The following is a 25833-nucleotide window of genomic DNA, read 5'->3' on the forward strand; positions in this document are numbered from 1 at the left end:
CTAATCTTGTTGCATTCTTGGGCTACAACTCCTGTTTATGTCTCTGTGTAATTATTACCTTGGAGTGCTTATTTATGTAACCCACTATGTATTTATATAACCTGCTACGTTTGCAGGCTGAAGGCCTAGCCTGAGGCTTTTAAGAGTTGGCACCTACTGAGAAAGAAGCTGTGTTACATAGACTTATTCCTAGTTGAGAGAAACTTGCAGAGCCAATATATTCATCATCAGTCTGAAGGTGAAAGTAAGACTTTTCCAACAGGCAAGGATAGAGATGGTCAAGGCTTAAAGAAGGAAGCAGAATGATAAATGGAGTGAAAGGAAGAGCCTGATGCATTGAGACCCAACTGCCCCGACACTGGCTTCAGGACAGTGCTGCTGGGGGAAAACTGTCTGAGAGAGAAAATCATCAACCACTAGACTAAAAGATAGGTTTTTGGCTTATTAGCATAGCAAATCTTCAAGAAAACCGCAATACAACAAAGGCAACATCATGCTATTTGTTGTCTCAGTATCCCCTCTCAAATTGTACAGTCGCTTTATTGGGGGTGGTGTCCTTCTGCAATTGCTGGGTAAGTGTGCCTGGTGCAGTCTGACAAAGATACCTCGTATGGAGTTTCTCAGTATCTTTGCAACTCGGCATCATCTCATTGCTGAAAAGTGTTTTTATCTTGTCAAGAAGATGAGGCAGCAAAAGGAACTAAATTATAGGGAACATTTCAGCCTTTAGTGGCAGCGCTATCTTCCATTGGGGACCTTTCATGTTTGAAGATGCAGTACCTGGAACAGATAAGAATTCAAGTCTATTGCTCAGGGTGCAGTTAATAATATAGGTAATAATTACAGCAGTGAAGTTAATGATCTCATTTTGCACAGTCCAAGATACTGTAAAAATGCTGCTGTTACCTGCATACATCAGATAGTCAGTAATGGAATTTCCTTAAGCTTGCCTCTGGTAGAGAGAAAGAGGGAAAAATAAAAATTAAATTTGATTTTCAATATAAGAATTGTATTTTGATCATAAAAGCAAAGTCCCATGTGAATGATAATCTTCACACAGACCATTTCAGACTAGTTAATCTTCATAAATACCTGTCTCAGGCCTATTCTGGAAAAGGGAATATGAAGTTGGGATGAGTTACAACAGTTTTTCAAAAATAGCCACTTAATATGGTTATCTTCATTTTAGGATTTGCCATCTGTTTAAAAACTGGTTTATATAGAACTGAAGGCTAATTCAGGGTGTATTCCTACTTCTGCATTTTTTTCCTCTGCTTCCTATCCTTAGGAACTCCCAGATGTTCTCAAGTTATGTTCAAGGATTATCAATGCTGATCTATGGAACTATATGCAGTAGTCTGCATATGGAGTTACTTGGTTGTCCTTAGCATTAAAAGATAGAAAAAGTCCATGAGAAATGCCTCTCCTGACAAAAGGGAAAACCTGTGGATGGGATCCTTGGAAACAGGTAATTTAGAGTACTGTAATTTCTGTATGTATAAACAAAATCAGAATCCTGTATAGCTCAATATGCTACTACTTAAATAAACTCTCAGAAGTGTGAATCTGGCTTAAAAAGGCATGAGATTGAATTCAAAATCATAAGACAGAATAGGTATAACTGTAACAGATATTACATATGTGTACATATTGTATAGGTATATATTATTAAACTGTACACAAATCTCAAAAGCATTTTAGAGACTGTTACAATTAGCCTTCAGCTTTGGATGCAAAATTTAGGTTTTCAAGCATTTCAATTAACTGTTCAAAAAAAAACCTAACTGAAGTGTTGCAGTCGATAAACTTTAATGCTCTTTTTAAAGTGATATTCTTATGCAACCATTTCATTGTAATAAGGGGGAAAAATCTTCTGAATTTCATGAGGTTGAAAGTAAAACTAAAGAATTGCCATTGCAACTTCACACATAGTGTTTGTAGTAAGAATTTTTCTGTACGCTCAATGCAGGAAAGTATCTTTGTACAGGTAAGCTATCATCGTGCTTGTTCAAGTCTTCTGAAATGAACATATGCCCCATCTGTTAAAGTGCTCCTTCTGAATTGAGCCTATATAAACACAGACACCAGGCATGAGGAGAAAAAGCATAAAGAGTTGAAATGATCTGGTCAAGGTTAAGCAGCTAGACAGAAGTGGAACAACCCCGCCTTTAATCTTAAGATTTTATTCTGTGCTCCATCTTTTGGATGATGTGCCTGTTCCTACTAAGGTAGAAGGTCAAGGAGCAAATCAGTGTCTTCACCTGCAAACAACATGGTGAAAAAAAGAAAGGAATGAAGACATTTAGGGTTAGGAAGAGAAGAAAATGATCTATTTTTAGCAGAGCTATGCTTAGATTTCCATTGAAAGCTTAGACTTTATTAGCACTTATTCTTATTACACTGTTATATTAATATAAAAACTAACACTATAACCATAAATACTAGATACATGACATTCTATGTGCTTTCAGTTTGTATATCAAGGACTAATACTTTTAATCCTACTAGTAATATTCTGGGCATTGGGAGAATATGGGTGGACTTAAGGTGCTAAGGGGTGTGTAGAGCTAGGGAAAATTTGGCACTATCTTTATGGAATCCGGAAGGAGATAATTTAAACAGCACCAAAAAATTATCTGGTGGATTATGATATTATAGGCATATTAATGTCAGGTGAGTAGTTTATTCAGAATGTCCTTCCCAGTACCAGCACAGACAGTAAATTACCATGGCCCTCCTCCCTTATGTTTTTAAAGCTAATTACTCTTTCTCAGATATAGCCAGAAAATTGTTCAACAAAGCATTTTACTTGTGTATATCTGCATGTGTTCTATGATTATCCTATTCAGAAGAGAAGTTGTACTACAATAAAGCTCAGATTTGTTCTAGAGCAACAAGGTAATTTTGTAGTAAAACTGAGACTACAAATCCTTCTGGTTTCCTTCTTGAAAAGTGTGTATGTACATCTGCAAAAAAGACCCTGAAAAGCCTACAATATAGTAAGCCGACTTTGTCTTGATTCATGATCATTCTAGTCAGTAACATTTTTGATGTTGTTAATATTAACTGATATTGCTACTGGCAACAGAAAATAGAGCACTGCTTCAGGTGAACTTAGAGCTACAACCAAAAAGGTAATTAACAGGCTAATGCTGTTGACCTTAGTGAGAGTTATGCTGTAACCAGCCTTGTGAATTTGAGTCTTACTCTTTCTCTTATTTTGCTCTGTAGTTGCTTTGCTGTAATATTTGCAAGTCAATCCGTCTCTTGCTTACCACCTAACGTAGCACTGAGGTTCAAAACCAGCATGCTCAGCTGCATAAATTTCTGGTCCATACTTATAAGAAGATAACACAGCACTCATAAACTGAATTGCACCATTCTCTTTCCCAGTCTGTAGGCAGTCAAAAAGAACTTTGAGTTGCAAATTATCCATTTATTTCAGTAGGCTATGTAATGAAAAATGAGAATGGCAATATAAATATCAACGTGACACATTTTAAAGGGTCATTTTAAAAGACTCATTTCAATAATACATTTAATACGCACTCTTAAAGTGATGATACTAGGTCATTCAGTGGCCAAAATCTTCTGTTTCAACCCTGATAAACTAGTATGGTAAAGTAATTCACTCTCAGCACATAGATGTGCTGTGTTCTGAAATATAAAAAATACAGAGGCAGAGTGCAACTGTAACATAATTTTCATATGCAATGCACTCATCTTCTGGTTCTCTGTGTTCAAGGAGCTACAACAGAACTTCCCATTTTCAAGAAATCCAGCGATGTTTTAGCAGAATTAAGACCCGCCTAGCATGATTATGTTATAGAGACCTGCAACTTTGGATTGTGCATTTGTACGGTGACACTGGAGTTATTTGGCAGCTGGGGGAAATCTTGTTCAGAAAAGCTGTGTTGTAGTAGAGGCAGCTGCAAGTTAAATATTCAGTTTGTCTTCCATCATCTTTATTGTTAAATGCGTTGTTGGATGAGCAGTAGGAAAGTTGCATATACAATTCAATTACAGCTCTAAACAAGGCTGTATGTGGTGGTGCAATATAAACCACAAAAGAACTACGGAAAGAATAGAGAAATCATGTATGTGCTTGTTTGGACGGGGTAGTTGTTACTCTTGTGCTGTTTCTCATAGTATGTTACCAAAAACTCTACAAAGAATTTTCCAAGTTATTACTGATGAGCTCATAATTGTAAACATATATCTACTCAAGTCCATAACTATCCTGTTTTTGAAGATGAATAACATTCCCAAATACTTAAGGGATAACCAGGAAATTATTCCAACTCTTCTATGCTTTAAAATTATAAAAATTCTGGTGATCTTATCAAAATTAGTGCCATATAGTATGACAGTTAAATGCACATACACTTTATCAAAAAATAAACTCACTGGCAGTAAAGCCAAAGCTACAGTAAGAAATTAAAACAGCTTCCTTGACCTGCTGATCTCTTGAAAATTAATGTTTGGAAAATGTATGTACAAATTAGGAAATTAGTCTATAAACCTGCATGTTGCAGCTGGGACAAGTTTCTCCTGTTGTCTTTTCAGCTGGCTGGTAGGGCTGCTGCAAGACACCTGGGGCCCATTTCTACCTATTGTTATTATTGGGTAAAACCTCACAGCTATAAAGAGTCCTGCTGAAAATACTGCACTGGGTCATAGCTCAACCTTGGTGGCAGTGACTTGCAACCAGACCAAAGAGCACCTTCAATGATTAAGAAGGAGAACCTGCTAAATGATGCTATAGCGGTTTTCTGTGTGTGTTCAGCATCTAATTAACACAGTGGTTCTGACCCATAACTAGGGCACTTCAGCCATACAGCAGCAATAATAATGATGGTAATGGCTAGCATGCCAAATGAAGGAACATCAGAAACAGTAAATTTGTGAGTGCATATCTGACTAGAAAACTTGTCTGGAGGAAAAAAGTAATTCAGCATTTTCATTATAAAAAACCATGAGTCTGTGTAGACAAATGTGTCACACTCATTTTTCATTTGCAGACTCTTAGCACAGTGCTGTACTTTACTTCATACACGTACTTCATTTTTTTCCTAGATAGGCTTGCTGAATTGAATTCTTCTTAGCTTTTCAAATACTGGTCCAGTAATATGGTAACTCTTCAGAAAACTTTGGGGGTTAATAGAAGTGATGAGGAAACGTTTTGTTGTCACAATGTTTTTGTTCATATTCATTGAAAAAAATTATTTTATTTAGGTTTAATTAAAACTGAGCAATAGCTCACAATACAGGCATTCAAAGAGCATTGTGGAAAAAAAATCCATCTGGAAACCATTTAGCAGAAACATTTTTGCGAACTCTAGATGCAAGCTAGAAGATTCTTTTGCATGGTCTCTAAATCAAAGCAAATTGAACAAAGCAATTGAATATCCTATTAACATGTAGAGATAATGTTTGGCATTCACAATTTGGTGGTATATTAAAGAATAATAGGCTGTTGTTGTTTTGTGTGTTAAAGAATTACAATTTCCTACCATAGTTCTAGTAGAAATTCTGGTAGTTTATTTTATAGCAGGTGCTATTGTTACAGAATTTGTAATACAGTAATGCAAAGATGTTTATGCTTTGAATATGCTTTGAAACATGGTTTGTAACCAAGGTTGGAAGTAGAATCAATAAAGTACCAGATACAGAGAAAAAAAGGGATTATTCATAATGTATTTCAGTGAAATCATGTAAATACTTTCCATGGTGTTTAAAAAATCCTCAGAAGTAATTAACTGCAGTGCACTAAATGTCAAATGTATGCTGTCTTTTGTTTGAGGAATCTTGACATGAGAATAAAGGCCCCAGACAAGAGAAATTGTTGTCTGTGCATTATGTTAAAGCTTATGCACCACCTCATGGTTGTGAGAGATGATTATGTTGCCGCACCAGTTACATCTGAACAAATAGCTGGTTCGTCAGATTACGGACACAATTGGATTGTATGGTGTGGCTACCTGTGTGGCATTGCTTGATGGAGAGGAAAGATGGTCACAAAAGTGTCTACAGCTCCCTGCCTTCCCCCTACCCCCAACAAGCCTAGGTCTGAATTTACTCAGTCTTAAGTCTATCACTCTTGCAAATTTGCTTTATTACTGCAACTACTGTTACTTAGAGATGCACGCTTTCTCCAACCTTTCCTCCTCCTCTGTACCCATTCTGCAATTGCATGTGTCCAAGATAGATCAAGTTTATACTCTCAAGCCAAGTCATTCCACTAGTTTCTTATCTGTGAACCATTCTGAGGAGCTGTATTGTCTCCCAAGACTACTATTTATTCTCTTTATTTTCATTATTTTTCAATTCAGTAGCTGTTTATATACTTTTAAACAAATGCTGTTTCCTTTCTTAATCATCTGGTGAAATGGGTAGGAGGACATAGGCAGGGATATATAACACTGTTACTGTGCAATGTGGTAGTCTAGAGCCACCAACTTTTATAGGTGCTAATAATCAACAAAAAGCAACATGCAATATCATCCTGGGTCAAATTCAGACAATTGGAGAACTGCTATGTTCCATTTTCTATGACTGTGTTGGTGATTTCTTTGTGTACTGGAGGCATCAATCTGTTTAATCTTCCCAGTGAAGCTGACTCTTCTCCCTCCCCTTATCTTCCTTTCCCTTTCTAGTATTCCCTGAGAGATTCTCATATCCAATTCCCCTTCCACAGCTCCAGACAGTTTAAATTTTCCCAAGGCTATTTTTTCTTTTTGAAGCTGAAATGAGTCATTTTTTAAAAAAGTTCCCTCAAAATAGTTATTTTTCCTCACCTGAGCATACAAAAAAATCTAAATAATTCAAAAATTGGACAAACAGTAGGATGAAACCTTCATTAAAAATGTTTTGCCAGCTTTAGTCTGAATGAGGGTGCCAAACAGAAAAGCAAAGGTAAAGGAAGAGAGAGAATGTGTTTGAAATAGGCCTGTATAAATCAGAAGTTATCAGAATATAGTTGAAGACTAGCTATGTGGCTGATGCAAAAGCCAAAAACAAACTCAGTTTCTGCAAATACTCTTCAGGAAAATCCATTGAAAATTAATTTGGAGAAAAGCAAAATCCAATAAATAATAACTCAGTAATTTCAAAGCCTTGCTTTCTTTTTTTCTGGATCCTAGGGGTTTTTTTAAATGCTTTTCATCCAGAAATTTATATTTCATTTTATTTGTGCTTTGCATGCAGATTTGAAATGTTATTTCATTTGCTTATAGGAACAATTTTTTTTCAGAAAGCAAAAAGAGTGAATGCAGAACTAGTTTCCCTGCAAATAATTCATGGTTATTTCCTTTGTATGCTCTATGAGGAGTCTGCTGAGTATTAAAATGTCTGAAAACAGGAATGTGTGAAAGAACGTCTTCTGCATCAAATCATAATGCCATATGATACTCCAACTATTTCTTTTTTGGTGCAGCAAACCATTTCAAAATATTTTATAACCTCCTCGCAATTTTTTTTTGAGATTAAAAGAAGATACATGATAAATTGTCTGTCATACTGGTTGCTTATGTCCCATACTACAGTGAAAAAAGTATTTAAATCTGGGCTGGTATACAACAAATCTCCTATGCTATAGATTTTTTTTAAATCATAAATCAAATTTCCTGCTGTAGAGACAAACTTCTCTCCTTTTCATGATTCATATAACATTTGCAACATTAGTGTAATTTTTGTTTAATTTTTACTCCCCTGTGTCTGTCTTCTAACTCAGACTGCAAGTCCATCTAACTCAGTGTCTTGAGCAGTGGACGTAAACAGGTGGTTAGGGAACCGCAAGATGATGGAAAGTGTGTACAACTTCTCCAGCATCCAAATATTTTTGGACACCAGGGGATGTTGTTAGACTGATCTGATTTGTCTGCTTAGTAACCCTTGAACATATATTCCTTTTTGCATTCGTATTCAGCAAGGAGTGTCATAGGAAGAATGGCATGTTACTGTTTGTTACTGCTCATCGTGCTTAAGATGTGGGAGAATGTAGGTTTATACCATGACATGATGATCGTTCCCCCCCCCCCCCAATTTTTTGCTCACTGATTTGCCTAATGCTGATTTTTTATTTATTTTATTATTTTTTTTTTTTACTAGTGAACACTGATATGTGATGTTATGAAACTCTGTCCTAACACCAAGCTGTCCTTTCTGAGTAGTGACAATTAGCTCAGTTGATCATTCTGTTTTTGGAAGTAGGATTATTTTTTTCCCTGTGTATCACTTTATGGAAACCTATAATGAATTTCACGTGCCACTTTGTCCTGGGTCCCCTAGAGTCCTTCTGCAGTTCTTTATAGACTGCAGTGTCCTTACAGTCTTAAGTAACTCCATCAGCAACCCACCTCACCTCACTTCTCATCTCTTGTCTAGGTTATTTATGAATATATCAAACAGCACATGGTCCCAGAACTTTTTCTAGCACAGACCCTGGTGGGAATACCACTGGTGATCTCCTGTCATTCTAAGAAATAACCATTTATTCCTACACTCTAATTCACATCTTTAAATGATTATTTGTCTATGCAGTGGCTGCTTGGAGACCCATCCATTCACCTATAGGACAAGGAGAGAGCCTTCCTAGCTTATACTGCATTCTATGGGATTCCAGGGCTAAATAATACTTCCACAAATGAGGGGAAGTAGAGAACTGTGAGATAAAAAAAAAAAAAAAAAAAATCCCCCAAACCCAGAGAGGTGGAAAAATGTAATGCTCTTCTCATTCATGTTGTTATTTTTCTAGTCACTTAATATGTGTACACTAGATGTTTTCTGTTCTTATTTTTAACAAGAAATTGGCACAGCAGAAAGCTGGTGCAGGAGTCTACCTATACGTAAGAGAGCCTACGCTGGCACATGGGGAGAAGTGTCTAACTTTCTGTGCATTAGCCTTTGCTTTGATGGAGTCATTTCATGTATTCTAGTGTAATTTTCTACCTTCAGGTGCATTCATGTGATGAAAATGTTGTCTTTATACACATCCACAGACATGTATGTATATATACATGGTTGTCTGATACCTATGTGTATATGCACAGTGAAAGAAATATATATGCAATTAGTTAAAAAGATAGGAAGTAGGGAATAAAGTGGTAGTATTGGATCCAACATATTATGCCTTTTAATATAAAAGGGAAATTGTTCCATCTTTTTGTAAGTGGATTGCCTTTATAGCCTCCTAAAGATGAGTTCACCTTTTATTTGTAGGTTGTGCAAGAAAACAAGCTTCAAATGAAATCCAGGTCACAATGAAGAAAAGCGCAAAAGCAGTTTATTTAATATTTGAATAAAACCATGATCTGTGTTTCATATTGGTTTTGTTCACGGAAATAATTGGGGGGGGGGGGGGTTGATTTAAGGTAACTGAAAGGAAGTTTGAAACCTAATAGCCAAAAAAAACCCAACCCTACTTGTACATGTGAAAAATGTATAGGGTGTTGGATGATTTATGATGACATGTTTGTTCTGATTGCAACTTTGTGATTGTATTTCACAAATTTAAGAATCATTTTATTAGGGTTCACTGTAGAAGGTAAGCTTTCACTGTTTAATCACAGAATGTTTAAATCTAGTACCTGATTTCAGGTTCAAAGTACTGCATTTTGCAAGATAAGTAGAGAATGAATAGGTAAATCAGTAGTCCTGAAGTCCAAGTGTGACAGATAAATTATATAGTAACTGGAGTTGCAGGTGGTAGCTCTGAAAGAAACAACATACTGGGTGTAACTAACCTTAAAGCAAAATTAGAGCTGTAAATCCTTTGAAGTAATGCTTATTCTTTCATGAGAACCTTTTTCTCAGCATAAAAATGCTATGAATTTTACAATATATATCTGTATATCTATATATATACACACATATACGCATACACATATATGTTTGGCTTTATAGAATTGGATACATGCAGCCATCCTAAAGTTATGGAATGAGACTGGCAAGTAGGGGAAAAAAATATAGAGAGACCATACTAAATAGTATTCACACTCCATTAAGCACACATTTATGTCTCTGTAGTTATACCACTTGTGCATTGTATCTGAAAAAAAGCAGCACATTAATGCTTACTTCTTTATTTCAGTGATTTTAATGTAAATACATGGCAGTTGCAAATGAGCTGTAAACAGAATGAGTTTACTAACTTTTACTGCATCAACATATCAACACTTCTAAAACTTATGTTTTTAGGCAAAAAATAAGTAAAGCTAAAAACAATATTCTAGGGCAATCCAAAGATTGATAATGCATCTTTTAAAATCCAACCATGAATAACTTAAAAACATTAATTTGTTATACTGTATTTTTAACTATTAAATTTTTGTATTGGGAGCTGTCATTTTCTTCATGTTTGTACAGTACCGAACACAATGAAATTTGACCAGAATAGTAATGTTAAGAAATAGTGTTAGCGCCAAAGACGACCTTCTTGATCAACTGCAAAAGGTGTGCTTGTGCTTCTCGGGTGCACGTCTAATTTGTTTGTAATAAACTTTAAGATATATATTGTTCATTCTTCAGGAAAGAGTTTATACAATAAAATGACTTCTATTGCCAATGAGTTTATTAACATTCAAAAGAAAACATCTGTACCGTTAACTGTATTTTCAATAGCGCAGTTTATACTGTGTATCTTTGTGTTCAGCAACAGCAAAAATAAAAATTTTTAGTTATGTGTTTCTCAAGCAAGATTCTTAAATTTGCATGGGCGTTATTGAAGGAAATAGAACAGGTAATCAAGATGCACAACAGTGCTTTGAACTTGCCAAAACCCTATGTAAAACTAAATTTGGAGGATCTGTTCATGGATAGGGCTATCGTAGAAAATAGTGGTCCAGATTCATAACTGCTGTGCATAGGTATCTCTGCATCAAAATTTTAGGGCATTCGTGCCTATCTCTATCTGCTGAAAATCTAGCCCAGAGTTTTATATGTATCAGAAAAGATAAGAAAGAAAAGTTCTCTTACACTTGGCAACTATTGAAAAGAGAGAGACAAAAATAGCTGACTATTCATACTTTGGTATGAAACATTCTTCTATTTGTATAAATAAGATAAAGATAGATAAAAAGTATGCTAAACAGCTGATAAATACTTTTACTCTCCCTTTTCTGGAAGAACTTCTATTCCTCTAAATGCTGTATTATGTTTAAAGCTATGGGGGTTTTTTTGGTTTCCAGTCACAAGAGGGCAGGAAAAAAAAAAAGTATTTTTTAAAATTAAGCTGGTTCTTTTGTTTCCCCCTAGATGTCCCTTGTTCCTTCTGAAGTGTTTCTTTCCTGGTCCATCATCTGTGAGGGCACTCAGAGAACAAGCTGGATTTTAGGATTAAAAAGAAGTAAAGGGTCAGAAATAATGCTGTCTGCATAAGGTGACTGCTTATGTAGCCCAAGCTGTGTAAACAGATTAGCAAATTCCAAATCTTCGAAGAAAAGAACACAGCAAACATTGCCCGAATATATTCTGTATCTGTTTGGCCAATTCAACTGTAAAAATTAGTCTGTTCACCAAATATAAAAGAACAAAAAGGAGAATGCTTTTTTGTTTTTTTTAATGACCAAACCAGGTAGCTGAAGGTGAGACTATCCTTGAAGCTAGACCCAGGAGTCAGTGCGTGAGTTAGGTCTTGCTAGCGAGACACCAGTGCTTGGGATGGGAGAGCGCACAGAGCCTAGCTAGTGGGATCCGTGCATGATCCGGCCAGAAGGGGCAGTTTTCCTCCTCAACCCCCAGCGGGGAGATGCCACGAGCCAGCAGACCTAGCTGGGGTGGGAGGAGGCAGTGAAGGTGGCAACACTGAACTAATTAAAAGGCAATCTTGGGAAAACAGTTGTCAAAGCAACGCTTTATCTCAGACTGAAGGACTCAGCTCGAAAGTTGTACCATAGCACAGAAATTAAACTATTAGTCTGGAAAATTATTTGGGAGTGCTATTTAGTAGCTGCTATTCAGATTTAGTGCTTCTGCTGCACAAATACAAATAACCTAGAGCATCTGCAAAACTGCGTGTGACAAATATGTCGTTAGAGATTAAAAAAAAAACCAATCACTTAGTCCCTAGGGAAGAGTTGCTCATCTTCAAATGGTTGACATTCTCCTTTGGCTAGCATATGACTGAGGAGTGAAAACTCATGTACTACAGCCACTTAAATGTAAGACAGACAAATTAACATGCTGGTTTCTTTACAAAAATAATGTGTTTAGACTTTTTCTTGTTCTCACCGATGTATCACATCTGTTTACTTTATCTATATTAATTCCTGCTATCAATGTTGGTTTGTTTTGTTTTTGCAAAAGATACCAAGTGGTTATTTTTCACAATCCATAATATTGCCACATAATTCACTTTCTAGCTTTGTGCTCATTTAGTTTTTGTTTTTCCTCTGTTTAAAATTCCAGCGGAGACTGAAACCTAGCCAACACTTTGGTACTTGATCACTGTTTGATTGTTGTATTCATGCTATCTATCTTTAAAGATAAATTCTTCAAGCGCTATCTACCAGGTCTTCAACTTTTCTGTGTACTGTGTAACGTGAGATTGTTTCATAGGATGAGAATAGTTGTCATATCTCTGTGACAACTATTGCAATATCTTACATGGAAAAATAATATTTCAAAAGCACTTACACAATTCTAGCAATTTGTGTGATATGGCAGAAAGGAGCCAGCTTGGATTCAGAGCAAATCTCCTGCAAACTGCAGTATGGGTCCTACTTAGGCCCTCCCTTCAAAGGTGCTGCCCTCAACTGAATGTCAGAGCTCACAGCATATGTTCTTAAATCCCTGATGTGAAAGGCTGCTCTTTTGTGTGACACCAAGTGTTGTTTCCAAATCACTTGAAGATAAATTTTTCTCATTTCCGGTTATGCATTGTTCATTGGTTTCTTCATGCATCTCTCTCTAAATCTTTCTTCAAGCATTCCCAACCGCTTTTCAAACAGCCTCTCCTGTAGCACAATGGATTTGTTTAATGCTTTAATGTGGAATGAAAGAAGAACTGAGCATGACAAAGAGTAACTCTTCCTTTCAGTAACTCAATTTTCCATAGAGCTTACCAGTAGTTAAATAAAATTTAAAAAGCAGTCAAAAAAGGCCCAAGCACTAGTATGTTGTCACTTGTGAGCTAGCCTTTAAATAACCCCTAAAGCAACCTCTGCACTAGGAAATGAAGGACTGCTAGGTTCTCCTATAGGGAGGAGGTTGAAGCGCTGCATTTATTATAAATTAGAACTATGAACCCGTTCACCATGAGAGACAAGATTTGCAGAGTTCAGACTTGGTAAGGAAAGCAAATGTGAATTATGTACTTGCTTCATGCATCATAAAATGGGGAAGAAGCAATAGGAATCATAAAAAGAAAATAATACTAATGAGAATTTCTGTGAATATGTGATTAGGATGCACTTCACTTTCTTAGATTGTAACTTAAAAAAAAAACTTTAAAATGTATTACATTAAGAAATGAGATGATTTTTCTCTTTTGAGTAAGGGCTTACTGAACTTTCACTGATGAGAGCTGTGCAAAAGATGGATATTTCAAGTCAGAAACTCTAAACTTAAATTAGCAATAGCAAAATAATTTAGAACAGCCTTTTTTGTGACATGTGAACAAAAGGGTATGGAAAAAGTCTTCTGAAATATATCACTTGCTCTTAGCAAAATTAGGAAATAGTGATAATTTAGCCACATCTGTAGTTCCTTAGCTTTACAGTTAAGAAAAAGTCATGTTTTTACCTCATGATTTCAAGATACAGCTCATGATTTCCACAATCTTTATTCTTGAGTTCTGAAAGCATGGTTATAACATTACTTACATTGGGAATGGTCTGAGAAATAGGGAAAAGATTTAGAGAACAGCATAAAAAAGAAGCATTTTCCCCCAGTCTCCCCCAAGGCAACAGCAAGAAGTGCTTAAAAAAACCCACAAAAAACAAAAAAACTGGTTCTACTATTTTTCTCTACCTTGAGGTGCAATACCTGTCTCTGCAATTTACTATCAGTTCTGGAGATATCTAGTGATGGAGTAGCATAATAACTATCACAGGGATACACGTGGAGATAGGTCAAAGACCTTTTGCTGTCTGAACTTCACTCAATTATTTTTACCTCCAAATCTTTGAGACAGTTGGATTGAGCAGGTGGCTAGTTTTGTCCAAAGCCAACGTGAGGAAAATGACTGTTTAGATTAAAGTGTTATGTTACAGCCCTGCATGCCCTGCTGTCCTATAGACAACTGTCTTCATGAAGGACTCATTTACCCATTTCCCCAGCATTTTTTATTTTGCAGGGAGGGGGAATTACTATGAAAGGAAAATCCACTGAGAGTAGTTTTCTGCAAACTTGCAACATACCATTCTTTCTTTGTGGTTTCTATGGATCTCACAAAAAGTCATTCCAGGGTCTTACAAATCTGTCTAAAAACCCACTGATCTGTCAAAATTTTACTGTTGAAATAGTTCACGATAAACTGTTGCTCATACTAGTGATGTTTACACTATGAACATCATAGTAAACTCCATCCTGCTGTCATTACTGTATGGCGAGACAATGTTTTCCTTAGCAGATCACATCAGAAGCCTGTTCTGATTATCAAGGGAGAAAGTGAATCTAGTCATTTCTCACTTTCTCAACAGAAAGCAATTGTGTTCAAAGAGAATACAGAATATTTTATATAGTTGTGAGTGAGTGTAACTGTTTACCTGTGCTTGTTGCCAGTGTATGGAGTTCAAGAAAATGATAGGACATTTACAGCTTCAAAGTCATTCTGGTTAGAAATCAATGTTTAGTTTAGGTATGTGTTACATGCTTTGACAGACACCACTGGAGAGCACTTAATATCAACAGTTTCATGAATGATCCATTAAGGTCAGACTTCACAATGACTCCTGGGAGAGGTAAACGTTTATATCTTTGCCATTTACTCACTCAGGTTTCTGTCCTGCTGGGAATTTAGAACTGTAAAATTCTCCAGATAGCTGTTTGTAGTCGATGAAAAGCTGAGTTGACTGTAACAGGATGTTGGCTGCCATGCTCTCCAACCTGTCCGCTGCAGGAGAAGCATGCTATTTCTTTTGAAATTTTATCAGTTTTGATCATGGGCTGACTGCTTTGGTGGAAGAACTACTGAACCACGTCCATCCTTGGTTTGAGCCAAGACCCTTTCTAAAGTTTGTATTGTTTTATGTGAATAGTATTTTGCTGCTTCCAGAATATCTTGCATCCCTTGCAGCAGCCATCTTTTTCTATCTTTATGGATAATTTGGTAGGCGCATAGTGATCTTAACGTTGAATTCAACCACACACTCTTTCAAATACTTCTGAGCTGCAGAAAAGTTCATACTCGGATCCAAATTTCATGCCTGACATTTGTGGCTATTTCTTGAAGGGCCTGGCATTTTCTGCAGAGCCAACTGCTCTTTACAGCCTAGCTAATAAATGCAGTATCAGTCAATTAAGGAAAAAATGAAAGATGTGTAACCACAGAAATTACAACCTAATGATGCTTAAATCATCCACAGTATGCTAGATAAGAAAATTATTAACTATTAAAATCTAAATTGCATTCAGTGACAGAAACAATCCAATATATTATCTGATTGAATACATGACTGTGTAGGTCATTATAATTTTTTAAACTAAGTAACAAATAATGAATAGGGAAAAAAAGGAAGAGGAGAAACATGTAAACACTTTTCAGAGACTTAGGAAGGAATCAATCAAATTGAGCTCAAAGTTCACTGATGCTAAAGTCAAAAGGGGATGTAATTATCTTCATTGTTGAAATAAGAATCATCTCATTTATAGCTTCATTTTTTTCCAGTTTCTGCTTTTACTAATTTCTCCATATGTTTTTATCCACTGATTTAAAGGCACTTTTATGAGTAATATATGTCTAACTCCATGTACCTGTAGATCAAACCTTCTCTGACTTTCTCATTAGAGGTAGTGGGTTTTTTAGTATGCCTTAATGTAACAAGTTCCCCATACCTCAGATCATCCCTATAAGCCTATCTTTGGCTATTTCTAATGCTTTAATGTGTTTTAAGGTGTAGCTGCAGAAATGATCATGCCTTTGTGTGAGTGGTCTTGTGAATAACTTCATACAGGTCATATTTACTCCGGAATTAGATCTTCCTTTTACTTATGTACACCTGAGATCAAGTTAGTCTTTCAATTACTTATTTATACTGTAAGCAACAATCCGGTGTTTAGCCACCCTTACATCCTTCTCAAAGTTAGTTTTAAGCAGTCAGTCTTTTCCCCCACATATGTGACATGCATTCTTTATTTCTACATGTTGGATATACCATGTGGATGTACGTTTTTCAAATGTACCCAATTTACTGGAAAATATCAATTTCTTTGTGAAATGACCTCCTCTTGGAATTAATGTGCCACTGACTTTGTGTCATCTGCAGTTATCAGTGATTTCTTTTCTTCTAGATCGCTCATAAATATCCTGAATGCTGTTTTTTTTTCCTGCAGGATCACATTAGAAATATTTCAGGTGGATCATTCTTCATTTAAAAATACATTTTGAGAACTATCATTGAACTTATAAATCTTGTCATAGGTTAAAATAATGTAGAGACAGTAAGCACTGCTATTATTCTTATTTTGGTATTTAACTACCAGACAAACGGTACTGGATACTTTAGGGAAGCTGAAAAGAGAGAGAAAAAAAAAGGTTTATATTTTCCTGTTCATTAAAGAATGAAGACATCAGCATTTTACATATCCTGCAACCAGGAAATCTGAGAGACAAAGATGCCGTAGACTGCTGTTGTTCTTGTCATAGTTATGCTAAGATTCAATAATTAAAACAAAGAAAGTAAGTCTGCTTTTTCCCATCAGGGAATCAAGAGAGGAGCCATCAAGTTTCTTTATTTTAGAGACAAAATAATTGGTGATGAAGGCCAGCAAAGAAATTTGGATAGAGAGATTATAATTGATTTAGTTGGTTAGACATTATGGATGGTGTTTTCAGACTAAAGACATGATAATGTCTCTGCTTTAAAGATCTTATAATCAGCGTTATAGTGTAAGTTTCTAGCCTGGCATAAACTCAATCTGAGCAATTTCATTGATTGTTGGTTCCCAGATAAAATGTAGTTCTAAATTATTTTTTTTCTTTTGTCCTTAAAAATACTTGCAAAACCAGAAAAAAATTAATCTGTTTATGCCATTTCTAAAATTATGAATGTTGTTACTTCACCTTCAGTACTAGAATTGTAAAAGATTGTTTTGCTTTGCTATACCTCTACCAGTTGATATACACAGGTCAAATATAAACAGGTTAATTATTGATCTCCATGGCAACTTTCCATTACATATCTGAGCCTAAAACAGATTATAAAATTGATTAATCTCAGTAGGGTTTTTTAGCCTTCACAATCCAATAACTGGGCTACATGGCAAGAGAGAATAGAGTAATTCTGTTATGAACTTACTGAGAGGAAAATAGTGTGAAACTGAATGCATTTATAGCAGATCAGAAAACTGTTTTATTTACCAGTGCTTCTAATCAACCATGGTTGATTACATGAGGAAAGAATTCCCAACTCATCTGAAAAAAGGTAAAGGAGAAATGAAGTACAGAGGCTGTAAGTCGATCTCTTTCTGCTACATGAAGTTTTTTGGTCAGCTGTGTAGGTGGAACAGCACTAAAATATTTGACAAGTGCATCTAATTATCAACAAGATGTTCTTGCAATGGATGTAAGGAAAGATTTTTGAAAAAGTGAAAACATTTCCTCATTCTTAAATAAGACATTTTCATTTGAAATGTCTTTTTTATATTTCAAAGAACATAGCATTAAAAATTGCATGTTGAGATGAGGTAAGCAGTTGGCTTCATCTGAAAATTGTTTTTTTTCCCCCCTCTCTTCTTGATAGACGAGAATGACATTGTTTTCCTGAATTATTTTTAATTTACTAAAACTGCTGATGGTCCTGAAATATAATAAGCAATGCTATATTTAAGGTGACATTTGATAAAAAAGGTGTTCTGCAAAAATTGTGACATTGAAAAGAAATGTATTCTGTGGGGACTGTTGCTAGAATATGTAAGAGCTTGCATTTTGCAATGTAACATTTCATAATACTTGCTTTGCTAGATGCTGGTGTAATTAATTCGGTTTACCTCAGCTGAGGTTTGACCTGGTGATTTTGATTAACCTGAGAGCACTGCACAAAACTTTTATTTTAATCTTTTTAGTGTGCGTATTCTTTCACAGACGTATCCGGGAGATGTTCATTATCATCTTCACTGTGCTAATAGGCTTCAGTGAGCTGGATTACCTGACACATGTTGCAAATGAGAACACGTTAAATGGCTTCCTGTACTGCAAAAGTTTACAGAGGATGCACAAAAGATACAGCAGTGTGGCACTGAGAGATTTCTTCCAAAAATGAATCCAGTAAAAGTTGTTCACCACCACTAGTCTGTAATGTTGTAGTTGCAAAAAAAGAAAAACAAAAGGAAAAAAGAAGAAAGAAGAAAAAAAAAAAGAGGGCCACCAAGGTTTGTACATAATGGAATATGTAAGCCTTGGAGGTATTATTGATCATAACATTGGTTGCATCAAATTGGTTTGGCTGAGCCTGCCTCTAAAGGCAGTTGTCATTCCAAGTTCTCATCTGTCTCTGCCAGTTCTCTTTCATCTCATTAAGGTGCTGCCTGCATGCTAATGACAGGGAAGGAGTGCTGCACTGCAGTATGCCATGCCCTTGTGAGGCCAACGTTGCTGACTTTTTGCTAGCGTGCTCTGCCTGGACTGCCCCGGCCTGATACTAGCAATGAACCTTCTGTGATGGAGGTAAATGCATCACAGAAAGAATCAAAATACTCTATGAATATGGCAAGTTCCGCTGACAAATGCACATGAAAAAAGATGTAGTTAATTATATGCTATCTTCTATTTGCAGCAACTATTGCTTGAAAATACAGTTAACCTCAAAGAGAATTTCTGTGTTCTTGGAAAAGACAGCTATTTAGGAGTAGCTGGTTTTAAATAAGTCAAATATTTCTTCACAAGTAATGACTACACTGGAAAGACTTTTCAATTAAAACTCAATTATCAGTTACAGTTTCACAAATTTTTGGCCTCTTGCCTGCAAGTCTATTACCAAGTGCATTTTTTTATTCCTGCATAAACCTTGTGAGGTGGAGAATTGTGCAATTAAGGAAAAGTGGTGAGGGTAAAATATAGCAGTCATTTCCTAACAAAGTATCTTGAATGTATGGTTTAGCAAATTAAGGACTCAGGATGCTGTTGTATTACTATCAAATACTCTTCAGATTGAAGGTGTATTAATCAGAGCAGACTAACCATTTTGCTCCAGTGCTTTACATGTAAAATTCACCTTTACTGTCTTCATGCAAACAACACTTTTATTTCATTAGAGGTTAGGTGTGTATAAAGAACTTGAAGTATGATAAATGTCAATAAGTATGTTGTAACATTACATTAATAAAGACAGGAAGGGTTGTTCATGTTTGATACATGTCGAGAGATAGAAATACATATCCTCTTTCTACTTCCACACTGAATAATGCTCTGAAGTCCAATCATCTTCATAGTTCCTTATCTCTTGTGGCAAAATACAAAACTGATTTGCTGCCAACATTACTATTTTTTTTCTCTTGGTCTGACCTTTCTTTTCTTGTACCACTTATCATCTGAACTGTTGCTTGCCTTCACTTCTGATCTGGCTTGCTCACTTGTTTCCTTTGATTCTTTTCCACTTAGCAAAATACATGATAAAAATACCGTACGACTAAGCTACATAAATGGTCATATAAGCCATCTACTATTGCCTGTTGATACTGCCTGGATTTGATCTACTGAAGTTATGTCTACTTAAGCATTTGAGATATAAAAAGATGAAAAAACTGACCTTGGGTATTTATTGTCTGTCAAATATTAACAAAAATATTCACCTTATTACATTTTTATGCAATTTCAATTTAGCTTTAAGCAAACAAAGCTCTCTCCATGTCAGTTAACATGAAAGCGTGCAAATTTAAATCAAATTTGGAGTTAGTGATAAGTATTAATATAAATTATATTCTTCATTAGCATACTGCTTTTCACTGTAATAACCCATTTGCTTTAAAATCATAAGTGAATATTTTTGCGATCATTGAAATGTTGAGTGACAAATGAAAACGCTTATAACGAGCTCAGTAAGAATGACATGTAAAGGTATTACCATATCTGAATTAGAAGGTATGAAGAAAGCTAAACACTTGGTGGGGAACATTTAAAGGTAGGCAAGTAAGATATTTTCTTATTAAACTTGGGCCAGATTGTAAAGTCATTATTCAGTCTTATGCTTGTATTATCTTCCTTTATGTGAGGATGGAACATTTGATCTAGTTTTTATATCTGATATCCCTTGACAACTCAGGCAGGTTTTGCATATGGTCCTCTTTGCATCCTCTTAGCCCAAAGCTATTTTTAAAACCAAAGCTTAACTGCTGTTTTCCTGTAGATCCTAAATAAGCCAGAATGAAGAGTTTCTAAGAATGATCTTACCGTTACCTATAGTTTCCTGCCCACTCTACTTCACTTAGCCTGTTTCCTGAATGTCCTTACAAAGAAACAGTGACCATGATTTCATCTCCTTGGATGGCGGTGTTTAAAACTAGAGAGAAAAGAAATATTTTTTTCTTTCCCCCTTCTCCCTTCCCCCAATTTAAATTCAAATCTAAGATGAAAAAAACACTTTCTCCAAGCTCCAAATTTTGGTGGAGTGTATTTGATAACTGGTTAGCAGAAAAAGTTAGGTTTAATTTTGCTATTTATTTCTGTGTTAGTCTAGAAGACAGAAACAACTCATTTTACAAAGGTAGAAAGAACTTATTTTACAGTGAGCCTCATAAGTTTGAGCTATGTTTTAATCATTTAGGAAAAAATCTTCATATCACCAATGCCAACAGCAAAATTCCCCTTCACATTAGCAAGACTGAACAGGTCTTAAACTATGGTAAACAGTCACATTTACAACTTCCTATTTATAACTTCACTGAAGTTGAATATGTGCATCCTAAACTTTGGATAAGGGTACAGCTGTCAACATGGTCCACCTCTTGGAAACTTCAGACTGTGAGGAAAGTTCCTACCAACTTAGCAAAACACTGACGTAAAACCTGTGTTTCAGCTAATCTCTTAGTGCAACTCTAATTGTCAGTATGGACCCTTAAAAGTGTTAATGATTTCTGCCTGTGTTTGTCCTCTCTCGCTAGAACGAAGGGCTAGGCAGGACCCTCAGGTCTCTGGCTGGATGTGTCTCTGAAAGGCTTGAGATGCTCTCAGAGGGGCTGAGACTCCTGGTTCTAGTGAGAGAGGAAAGTAGGTGGGTTTTTTTTCCTGAGGAGTAGTTCTTCATTGTGGAACTTAATTTTTCTCAGCTCAAGACGATTTGAGTCTGTTGATTTTCGAAATAAATTTCAAAACAAACCAACTCTGTTCAGCTGTGAGACAAGGCTGGGCTGAAAGGAGTAATGTCACTGACGGAAGGACTGAGCATCCCCTTGAATCAAATTGGCAGTGAAGAGTATATCCTTTGATGCCTTTGAGAGTTGGATAATTAGTGCATGAGCCTAAAATGTACTATTAATCACATTTAAATTAAGGAGTTTTTGCAAAGAAGTACAAGTGATTTTTAAATATGGGTTACCTATTGATTTATAAATGGAAAAAAAGATACAAAATGGGTCTTCAAAAACCCTAATTACTTGTCTTCAAAAACCCTAATTACTTGTCTAATGATTAAGATTGCTAATCTGAATTTTATATAAACATAAGAAAAAAACATTGCTAAGCCTGATTTGTAATTTGTTTCTAATAAGTGAGAATAGATGGGGTTACATGCCAAGCAGATCCTAGCTCCACAAAGTCTTAATGGAAGGGGGTTTCACTAGTCCCTGCTATATCTTAAATTTGCTAGTATAAGTTCTTGATCACATAGTATTTGTACTGTAATGCCATTATAATGCAACATATATTAATCATTATTTCTAAGTCTGCCTTATTTCAAAAGAACTTGCTATTTGTTTACTGAATCATTCAAACAGTTATCTGACTGCATTTCCACCGTATTTCAACAAAGATGAACTAAGAACAAACTTGCATTTCTACTGGAACATCACCCTTTTAAATTACTCTCTAAATCTTGGTTACATTAAAAACAGAAAAAATGGGAGAAACACTTAGCATCTCCTTTTCTTCTTTCCATCCCCTCAGCTCCCTTGCACTGTTTCCAGCAACTCAGTATTTAGAGACTATGCAAGTTACTTCAAATGGTAAAATTTTAAACATTTTCAGCCTTATTGATTACCATGAGTATAAAACGTCTCTTCTTCATGGAGACTATTTGGAAAGCAATCAAAATCCTGTCATTGTCAAGGTCCATGGCTAGAGGACAGAGACTGTGGTATGGAAATACGTAATGCAGCATCTTCCAGTGTAAACAGGAATTAATCTTTGATGTATTGAGCATGTTAATCATTATCCAAATAGCAGTTCCACAATAATGCAGCTGGAAGAGGCCTGAAGAAAGGAGTCTATCTACCATTAAAGTGGTTATTGATCGAAGGTTAATGTTGTGTGTCTGGGAGATCACTCTGCATCCTTCTGGTAATCAAATAAGTGCAGAATTGAATGACTGACTAAGCTGCTTGGGTAGCTGTCCATTTTACTCAATATGGGATATCGGCATTGATTGTTTGAAGTTATCCAGGACCTAAAAAAGGTCTTATGCCCGAACTGTCGCAGCCCTGTATTGACTGGAAATTGTCATATATTCACACTTACCTACCTGAAGAAAATTGATATTTTCTTACCTTGCTCACTTTCACACTGTGAATCCTTTATTACTTATTATATTTTAAAGAAGGGTTCATCCCTGTTTTCTTTTTTCTTTTTTTCCTGTGAACAGAATGCTTTATATAATGTTATATGATACTGTATGTTTCTATAGTCCTACAAAAAGAGAAAGCCCAGGTTGGATAATGCCCCCTGAAGGATGGGGAGATGGAGCTAGCCCAAGGAGTGCGCCCCAAGGAGAGAAGGCTGGAGAGCCCTGGGAGCCATGGGCAGCGGCTGTGGAGAGCACTGGTGCGAGAGCCAAGCCCCTCAGCAAGCACGTGGCGCAGAAGACACAAGCAGGCTGCTAAAAAGAGGCAACAAGTGTGCAGCCAGCTTTCCAGAGGGAAAAAATGAGAAGATTTTCTTAGGAACTTGGAGGGACTGTGCAGAGGTAGCTACAGCCTGGGAAAACCACTGAGCTGCAGAACCGCGGGTGAGACTCGGGGCAAGAACTTACCCTTCTTGTGAGGCGCAGTGGGAAAATTTCCCTTTTCTTTCTCTTCTGTCCTACTAGTCACTCTGAGTTTTCTCCCCTTTAAAAGCAGAAAGGGAAGAAGGTCTATAATATAACCAGCTAAATAAGAAGACTGTGCTCCCTAAATGCTCAATGAAAATACAGGAGTCAACACAGCATTTCAAAGCATGTAAGTGGAAAGTCCAATTAAAGTCTGTATAAAGTAGGTTGTATAAATATCATACCACTCTAGGAGCTGACTGTGTCAGCTTGACAGCTGATATTTCCTCCGCTCTGGTAAATTCTCAGCGGATTGACAATTCCTTTCTCTGTTTTTCTAGCTTAGTCCAGACCTTTATTTCTCAAGGGCCAAAATGAATCATGGTTCAATCTTCTAGAAACATCAGGAGCAAGTGCCTTGTGTATTGCTGTTAAAAGAATGCGAAATATATTCTTTCCAAGACAGAAAAGCATGCAAACAGTTGTTTCAAAAGGAATAGTTTTGTGTTGTCTTTTTCTTGTGTGGCCTGAGTTTGAGCTTTTTAGCTACATTTTACTAAAAACAATGACTCCTTAGAGGTGACAATGAAGTTTTGTTTTTTTTTTTCCCTTATCCTTAATGGGAGCAATAACTAGTCTGTAACATATGATTTCATTTGCTGTATACCTTTTTGATGAGTTTAATTGTTGCATGGCATAATTCACAGAACACTAAATATTAGTCTGTCTGAACAAAGAAGCTGTTGCTATTTGTATGACAATGAAACCTTCTCTCAAAAATGCTGAAGCCAATGAACAAGCTAATGAGACTTTCTGAATGGCCTAAGACTATATGCTGGTCCTTCTTATAATTTAGATCAAACACTGCTGATAAAGATAGGAGAAAATCCTGAACTGAATGTAAGCATTCAAATGCAAAAAGAGATGAGAAATTTGTATAAACCAGAAATGAGAGGAGACAGAGAAACAAGTTCTGAATGGAAGCTGCTCCAGTCAAGCTGTTTGTATAAGAGGCAGAAATGCATTAATGTTTATTGATTCAGGCACTGAATAAGGCTTCTCCTTGATTGTTTGCTGTGCTATATAAAGACTTTCCAATGGACAAAGTAGCCAGACGTATCCCTGAAAAAGTGTCCACATTGAAAATCTCTCTTTTTGTGTACTTTTTGGTCAAATACATGCTGTCAGATGGCAATCTAGAGGAACAACATCAGAGATTGCTTTGGTTCTGGGTCTCCTGCACAAGCTATTCTGTTTCCTTCTTAGGGGAACTATACTATAAAGGTAAGACAAGAATTCAAGGAACACTTGTGATACTGATATGTAGATGTAAAGTTATGTGTTTATATTAGGCTTCTCTCATATTTATTTACATCTATAATGTAGCAGAAGCATTTTTTAATGCAACCTCAATCATCCTTTAAAAAGTAACTTAGATTTCTAGGCTTCTAACTTTTGACTTCGTAGACAAATAAAACGCTTAAATGAAAAAAGACAGAAAATTTTGACAGTAACCCTGAACTTTACCACTTCCTTCTTCCTGCTGCCTATATTGATTGGCTGCCAGGGCTTCACACTTCCCAACCTGGTCCTGTGTTTTCACACGTTTCCTTTCCTAGCTCACCATTGCCATTTGGCCTCGCTTCACCCTGCTCAGGCAGCTGTGGATCGTGTTGCCTCTCCTACTTTTGGGTGAACACACTCAAAGGGGACAAATCACAGAGGAATGATTGGTACTGCAACTGAAAACAGAAAACAACAGAAATGGCACAAAAACACTTAGCTAGAAAGTCATTGTATCAACAGTTAGAAACGCTAACCAAAGTAAATTCTCCTATAAGTATTGTTAAAAATGCACACAAAAATATCCTTATTTAGAGGAATTTATAATTTCTATAATAATATGACTGCATTTGATAATATGTGAATGCATCTATCATAAGTTGTGGCAAAATAGTATATTAATTTTCAGAAAAAACAGGAAAAATGTCTGTTGGTTGATTTTTAAGGGAAGAGAACACCTAGTTATTTAAAAAAATTTTCAGTGTTCTGTTTTCTGGAGAAAATTTCCTGTATGTACACTTTAAAAACTAAGTTTCTTGTACTTTTATGTGTATAAGCTTCTGCCTGCTACATGTATATTTTTTACACAATGATGTGTTACTCATTCCTCAAGATAGTGTAGCATATTATATATCAAGCTAAGGGTCTGGTCATTACCTTGATACATGAGATTCATTTTGCTGGTTGTGAATGGTGTGGTTGCTACAGCAGCGTGAATCAAGAGCAGATTTTAAACACGAACCTAAAAGTTCATTTTTTAATACAGTAATGTTATCCTGTGGCAATTTGTCTGTGTTCTTGAGCAGTCTCTTTAAACATGCAGTGTGTGATAGTCAGGTGAACAAAAATGTGATTAGTTTTCCTCAGCAAATGATAGGGCTCTCTGGTAAGGCATAAATAAGAGCATCTTTTCAGCAGATGAAATGCTTCTCTCTGT

This window comes from Apteryx mantelli, chromosome 2 (assembly GCF_036417845.1).
Source record: "Apteryx mantelli isolate bAptMan1 chromosome 2, bAptMan1.hap1, whole genome shotgun sequence".
Lineage (NCBI taxonomy): Eukaryota > Metazoa > Chordata > Aves > Apterygiformes > Apterygidae > Apteryx > Apteryx mantelli.